The sequence below is a fragment of the Amphibalanus amphitrite genome, unplaced genomic scaffold (assembly GCF_019059575.1).
Source record: "Amphibalanus amphitrite isolate SeventyFive unplaced genomic scaffold, NRLGWU_Aamphi_draft 000150F_arrow, whole genome shotgun sequence".
NCBI classification, from domain to species: domain Eukaryota; kingdom Metazoa; phylum Arthropoda; class Thecostraca; order Balanomorpha; family Balanidae; genus Amphibalanus; species Amphibalanus amphitrite.
In genome coordinates, this window is record NW_024881645.1 from 469,124 (window position 1) to 475,734 (window position 6,611).

A 6,611-nucleotide genomic window follows, 5' to 3' on the forward strand; every position below is an offset into this window, starting at 1 on the left:
TACATAAAATCATTTCAAACCATAAATAATGTTCGACAGCCAAATAAAAGAAACAATACCAATACAGGCTTACAGTTTAAGGCTCGACACTGTGTTGTCTACGATAAGACAGCTGATAACTCATTCCCGTACGTCGTAACTCTATAATGACCTTTGCTTATTGTCACATGTGCGCCGCATTCGCGATTGTTGCCGACGCCTGTTTGCAGATCAGCCTACTACAGTTGTTATACATATCGAAAAACCGATAAACTTTTAGGCGAAAAAGGCACTATTCCAGGCCCATTTTTGATTTTTTTTTTGCGATATTAGGTAAAAACAGAAGCTTCTTATCCTAGGAAAAATAAAATGGGAAATATTTCAAAGGTGGCACACTACCTTTAAATATGGCATAAGCCCGTCTTCATATGGCCCGTCTTAAATGTGGCCCGTCTTCATATTCAACGCCGCGCATACGAGTATGTATGCGCAATGGAAATTTATAGGAATGGAAATGAAAAAAACAACAACAACAAAGGCTGACAAGGAAAGCAGGGCTTTCTGCATAAGCGCTCTGCATGCTACACGCCTTGCGTAGCGCTCAATGCCACTTCCCCGCAGACAGGAGAAGGTGTCGTTGTCCATTTGCGGCGCACCGCCGACACACTGGCCGTATCTGGCACATCCGTGACAAAAGCGGCGCTCTGGCAGCGGCGGCGAAGTGCCGGCCGGCGCACCATTGTGGCCGGAGGCCGCCGGCCGGCGACGCGCACATCCGACCATGCGTGCCCGGCGCCGCACAACAGACGGCCACCAAAATCGATAAGCGCTTGAGCGTGGCCAAAGCACGCTCTCTGGACTCTGATCTTGTTATGGGGAACGAGAAGAATGGCCACGGACAGGAAACAAGCCTGTGATGCGATCAATAGTGATGAAAAAGGTGCGATACATACAGGGGCGCCGCCACGGATTTTTGACTGGGGGGACGGACTGACCGACTGAAAACCCAAAAGTAGACGACATTCTTACCGTGGCTTTTTCGGTCGGATGCATTCAACGTTTAAAGCAAATATGCCACTTTTAACATAGGGGTTTGAACTGAAGTAACAGTTTTGTAGCTTGAGCTGAGACGAGAACAAATCAGGAGCTTTTATGGCCAAACGATCACCCTAGCCAAATATATCGGTATCGATTTTAGGTTTGAAGACTGAAGTCATTCCCATAGATTACACTTTGTCATTATCTTACCGAGGAATCCATTCCCTTACGGAAAAATGCTAGCCAATCAGCATTCAGCTGGTTTAAACAACGTACTATGCTTGGTCAACGCGTAATCAGCTTCCGCTGCAATATAGGTAAGTAGCCTCTACGAAAGATGGAAAATAGTGATGTAAAAATAAATATAAAATCCTTTTGCAAATATTCATTATTTCCTGACCATTTTAAGTTTAAAAACTCATAAAACTGTGGCAAAATAACTGGTTTGAGGGAAGTAGTTTAGGTACATAGGTGTCGATTTCTACCGACTTGGGGGTGCCCGGGCGCAGCAAATCCGCCTCCGCCCTAGCGGTGACCTTGACCCGCGCGGTCTGTTGAGGCTCCAAAGCCAAGCCGGCCGAGCCGGCGGGGAATTTGGAGAGCTCGGGCACCCCCGACTTGGCGGAAATGGACACCCATGTTAGGTATTTCCTTAACCCTCGCCCATGTAGGGGGGGGGTTGGTGCAACCCCCCCCCTGAGGTTTTTCGGGAATAGTGCAAAAACGGCGGCGCGCAGCGCCGCCAAATTTTGGGTACCTTATGGGGCAAACCTTGCGCATCTTTTGATAAAAAAAATTTGACCGGGTCATGTCAGGTCACGGAGTTATGACGTCACAAAGGGAACAGCCTCCGGCCGGATTTTCACAAACTGAGTGCCAACGCCCGAGGTTTCCTGCCGGTGGTACGGACATCGGTTGATGGATCGTGATGAAACTTCCCATGCATGTTGGGGCAAGTATTGGCTATCATATGGTATAAGAAACTTGACCGGGTCAGGTCAGGTCACGGAGCTATGACGTCACAAGAGGAACAGCGTCCGGTACTATTTTTGAAAAGCGCCCGAACCACTATTTTGCTAATTCTTGTCACCTCAATGGGAATATGCAGCAATATTAGCTTCTTTAGGGAGCAAATGGACCTCCCAAATCCAAAAATACAATCAGATTTCAAAAATTTAAATTTTGATTTTTCGAATTTCTGCCGCCGACTGTGACCTTGCCGACTTCCGGCGCTCCCAACGCGCCATTTTTAGAGCTAGGGAAACGAAATACATACCAAACGATAGAGAATTGATCAAGGAACACGATAGTGAAGGTTTCAAGTCGATATCTCCCACCGTTTTGCCGCAATCGCCGCGGAAAGTTGAAAAAAGTCTATTTTTCCGAAAATTTGACCTTTGACCGGTCAAAAGTAGGTCAAATGTTGACCTAGGACCAAAAAATATACCACCAATCGCGAGATCTCGGCGAGAGCAATCCGTTGGTCTTTTCCGCTAAGCTCTACGACGCTCCGTTTTCAAACGCCAAGGGGGGGGTCGCACCAACCCCCCCCCTGCATGGGCGAAGGTGGCAGATCGCCGTTTACGGGCGAGGGTTAAAGTAATGGCTATAGACCGCATTCCCACCGAGTACCTACCTATATACACATCTGATGTCCGATTCAGATTGACACCGCAAAGCCTCGTGTAACGTGTTCTATCACAGTATAATTGCTGATGTATGCCACTAATATGATCGATTAATGCATATTGCATAGGTAATGCATATTGCATACCCGCGTGGGGGATGGGGCGTTGTATAGTCACAAATCTCTCTTTTCGGTTTGTGCACGAACCGGCGCGAAGCGCCGCGAAAATTGACAAAAAAACATTAGGCAATACTGCTCCAAAACACGAATTTTGCAGCCCGTGTAACAAGCTTCATACTAGAAAACCTTAGGTCAGGAAAACCAAGTCAAGTAGTCAAGTCGCCTCAAAGTTGTGTGGTCCTGTCAACCGTATAGCTTATTTCTTAGAAACTGGAAATTTAGTGTAGCGTGACTGCAGAAGTGTGGGGTCGGAGCCGGAATCAGTCGGAGTTGACTGTTTTGGCCAGTTTTGGCCAGAGTCGGAGTTGAAGTCTTTGAAAATGTTCGGATTTTGACTTCGAGGTCGGATTGGTGTAAAGTCATGCTCTTGGCTGGTTAGACGAAATATATTAGGCCCGTGTTCGGCCAGTCGTGTTATACGACACACGTTGATCACGATATCAAAAATCGGCAGTTCCGCGATGACAGGTCGGATAAGAGCTGGAGATTTTGTTGGCCGAGGTGGCAGGGGTCAGACCAATGCATGTATGCCCACACCCCATATACTGAGTATCTAAACCTCCTGGACCCTCTCAGATTCGGCACCGGCCGTTCCATCCCTTCCATCCTCAGGACAGTCAAATCCTTCTCCTCCACGCCGCAACCCCCTGCTCCGGGCTGGACGGGCAACTCTATCCCATGCGGGAATGGCTCCACTGGAGCTATAGTCCTTTGCCGGGTGCAGTGGGTGCCAGTGGGCTGGGCTGCCTGTTCAATTGGTCGGGTTCATCCCAAGTGGCTCACTGGGGTGGCTGCCCCGACCAAAGTCTCCCACTAATTCTTTCATACTTGCGGCTCTGAAATGGTCTCATTTGACCGTAGGGTCTAATCAAATTTCGAGTGGGATAACAATAAGTAAAACGCCTTTTGGGGCGACCACCGGAGCGAGCGAGAGGGTGGGGTGGGCCGTGCACGTGCGAAATTGCGAGGGGATACCTCCAACTAACTTGTGCACTGCATCCTTCTAACCGGTCCCTAACGATGTGCCAAATTTGAGCGCAATCGGCCAAGCCGTTCTCGAGATCTGGAAGCGGCACCCTGCACGTGCGCACGTGCAAAATGGGTCCCAACTGACTTTTGCACGGTACCCTACTAACCGGTCCCTAACCATGTATCAGATTTCAGCACAATCGGTTCAGCCGTTCTCGAGATCTGGAATCGACCCCTGCATGTGCGCACGTGCAGCAGCACCCCAACTGTGGCACACGGATATGCATTGCCTAGTGGGTATACCTACCTACATGCCAACTTTCAGCGCAATCGGCCCAGTAGTTGCCGAGATATTGAAATTGTTACAAAACTGACACCTCTTCGTTTTTCACGTGGCACGTGCATATGGGGTCACTCACATGCATCGGGAATAGTCCGATGCTCGTTAGAACTTAGAAGGAATGAATCTAGTGCTACCCTACAAAAATTACCGCGTGTAAATCGGTCAAGTGGTTGCTGAGATATAAGCCTAGCAAAAGCGTGACCACGGCATACTCAGAAATTTCCGTTAACCTACGAAAGACTACGCTCGCTTCGCTCGCTCCGTAATGAGTTTGGGGGGGACGTCCCCCTTCCATTCTGAGAGTGGGGGGACGCGTCCCCCCCGTCCCCCCCGGTGGCGGCGCCCATGGATACATATTGCTGGTGCATATGCATCAATATGAATATGAAAACAATTTTTCTTATAGGTGCAGCCTGGCAAATCATATAAGATTAAAAAAAAAATGATACCATAATATGCATGCTTATATTTGTATAGCTATTCTCGTTCAGAGCAGTTCCATCGCGCACTTGGCTGCCGCAGAGCCTGCGCTGCATCCAAGTAGAGCTCCAACTGGAGGTGTAGACTGTACCGCAATACACGTATGCCTGGCGGAACGGACGGCGGCCAGGCGGCAGTACTCGCCGCTGAGCTCAGCGGGCGGACAGGCGTACTCGTAGGGTAATGGGTCGAAATCGGATCACTGCACCAGTGTTCCATTCAACTTACTAGTTTGACCTCTTTCCGTGAGAGAATAATGATTCGATATCGGTGGACAATAAACACTGTAATGAAGCTTCGAGTCAATATCATACACTTGAGTGGTTCGACATCAAAGAAAAAGCCCCAGTTTGTTGCACCATTTCCACTCATGCCTCTCATTTGTTCTGCCCGGCTTCAGATAATCGTGCGCCACTGTCTGGCATTGTTCCAGGGCGTGCTGGTCCGGTCAGCGGCGGCGGTCAGCGCGCCAGCGGTCATCCTGTCGAGTCAGCGCCCCGCCCTCCCGTAATAATATGCAGCCCAGCCGCGGCCCCAGTCCGGGCCCGCCTACCGAACCGATGAACCATAATTAATTACGGACGCACGCAGTCTCCTGCCATGGAAGCCTACGCAGTGCCACCACATATCGTAAGAAACCGTAAATGTCTTTTCAGACAGCCTCACAAGCGGCTTACCAGAAAAGAGACCATCACATCAGCTTTGTGCTTGTCTCGGAATCGAATCAATGCACTAGAGAGTGCTTCCAAAATGCATATCCTAAGAAGCAGCCCGTAAGCGCAGGGGTTTTTCATCTGTCGCCTGTGAGCTGGAGTGAATAGTACGTGTACTGTACCTCGCAGAACCAATGCACGCCTCCTTTTCATTATTTCATTACACGTAGAGATGTTAGCGGAAGGTTCGCATGCGCCTCATTAATTAGCTGCCGCATAGTGTGACATGATATCAATCATGATTCAGATCACGTTAGGCCAGTAGCCTTATGGACAACCAAAAACCGCAATATTCTCCAGGCCAGCGGGAAATAAGCAATGCATGGCAATGGACAAAGCAAAGTTAAAACATGTGTTGACGCCTAATTGCTGGAGTCCCCTGAAAGTGCGGAACAGCGCAGGACATACCATGGCATGTCCTGATATAATCACCCATGTTGACACTAAAGTAGTCTTTGACTTTGAGGGTAACCGGCGACCAGAATGTTTGGAAAATGTTGGACACGGTGGCAGGGCCAAATGCAAAGACAGTCAGGGTCCAGATACCCCACCCATTTGTTTGTTGTTGGACTTGGGTTAGGCCCTTTCGGTCTGACATGACCATTTCAGAGCCGGAAGGTTAATAGGAATTAGGGGGAGACATTGGTCTGGGCAGGCATCCTAGCGAGTCACCGGGGCTGATGAGCCCGTCCCAAAGGACAGGCCGACCAGCCCCCCCCCCCAAGCCCCCCAAGTACTCGCTGCACCCGGCTACGGGTGTGCTTGCTCCCTCGGGAGGGAGCAGCCCGCATGAGATCAAGGTGCCTGTCCAGGCCGTACTGAGGGTTGCGGCGTGGAGGAGAAGGATTTGAATGTCTTGACGATGAAAACGACGGCGGGTGTGAAACCCCGATCAGAACATATGGGTTTATTGTAGACCAGCACTTGTCGCATAGCGACCACTGGGTGAGGTGAGTCTCCTATTTGGGGAACCGCCGCGCCACCTACACGGCAGAGCTCACTACGGTAGCGCCGCCGCCGAGCAGCGGATGGCCTTCGAACTACTGCCTCGTAGAGTAGTCTACAGATGGCTGGGCTGAGGTAGTATGATTACCCGATTACCTGCTCATTGATCAGACCGGGGAACGAGTTTGTCGTGCCACTTACAGGCACTTACGAGCCTGCGCATAGCTCGTTGAAAGACCAAATAATCACTACGTAACATATCGAGTTTTTTTTTCTGCCAGCGTTATGTTGATCCTTTAACCCTCGCCGGACCTATTGGTTTTCTACATACGCGCCG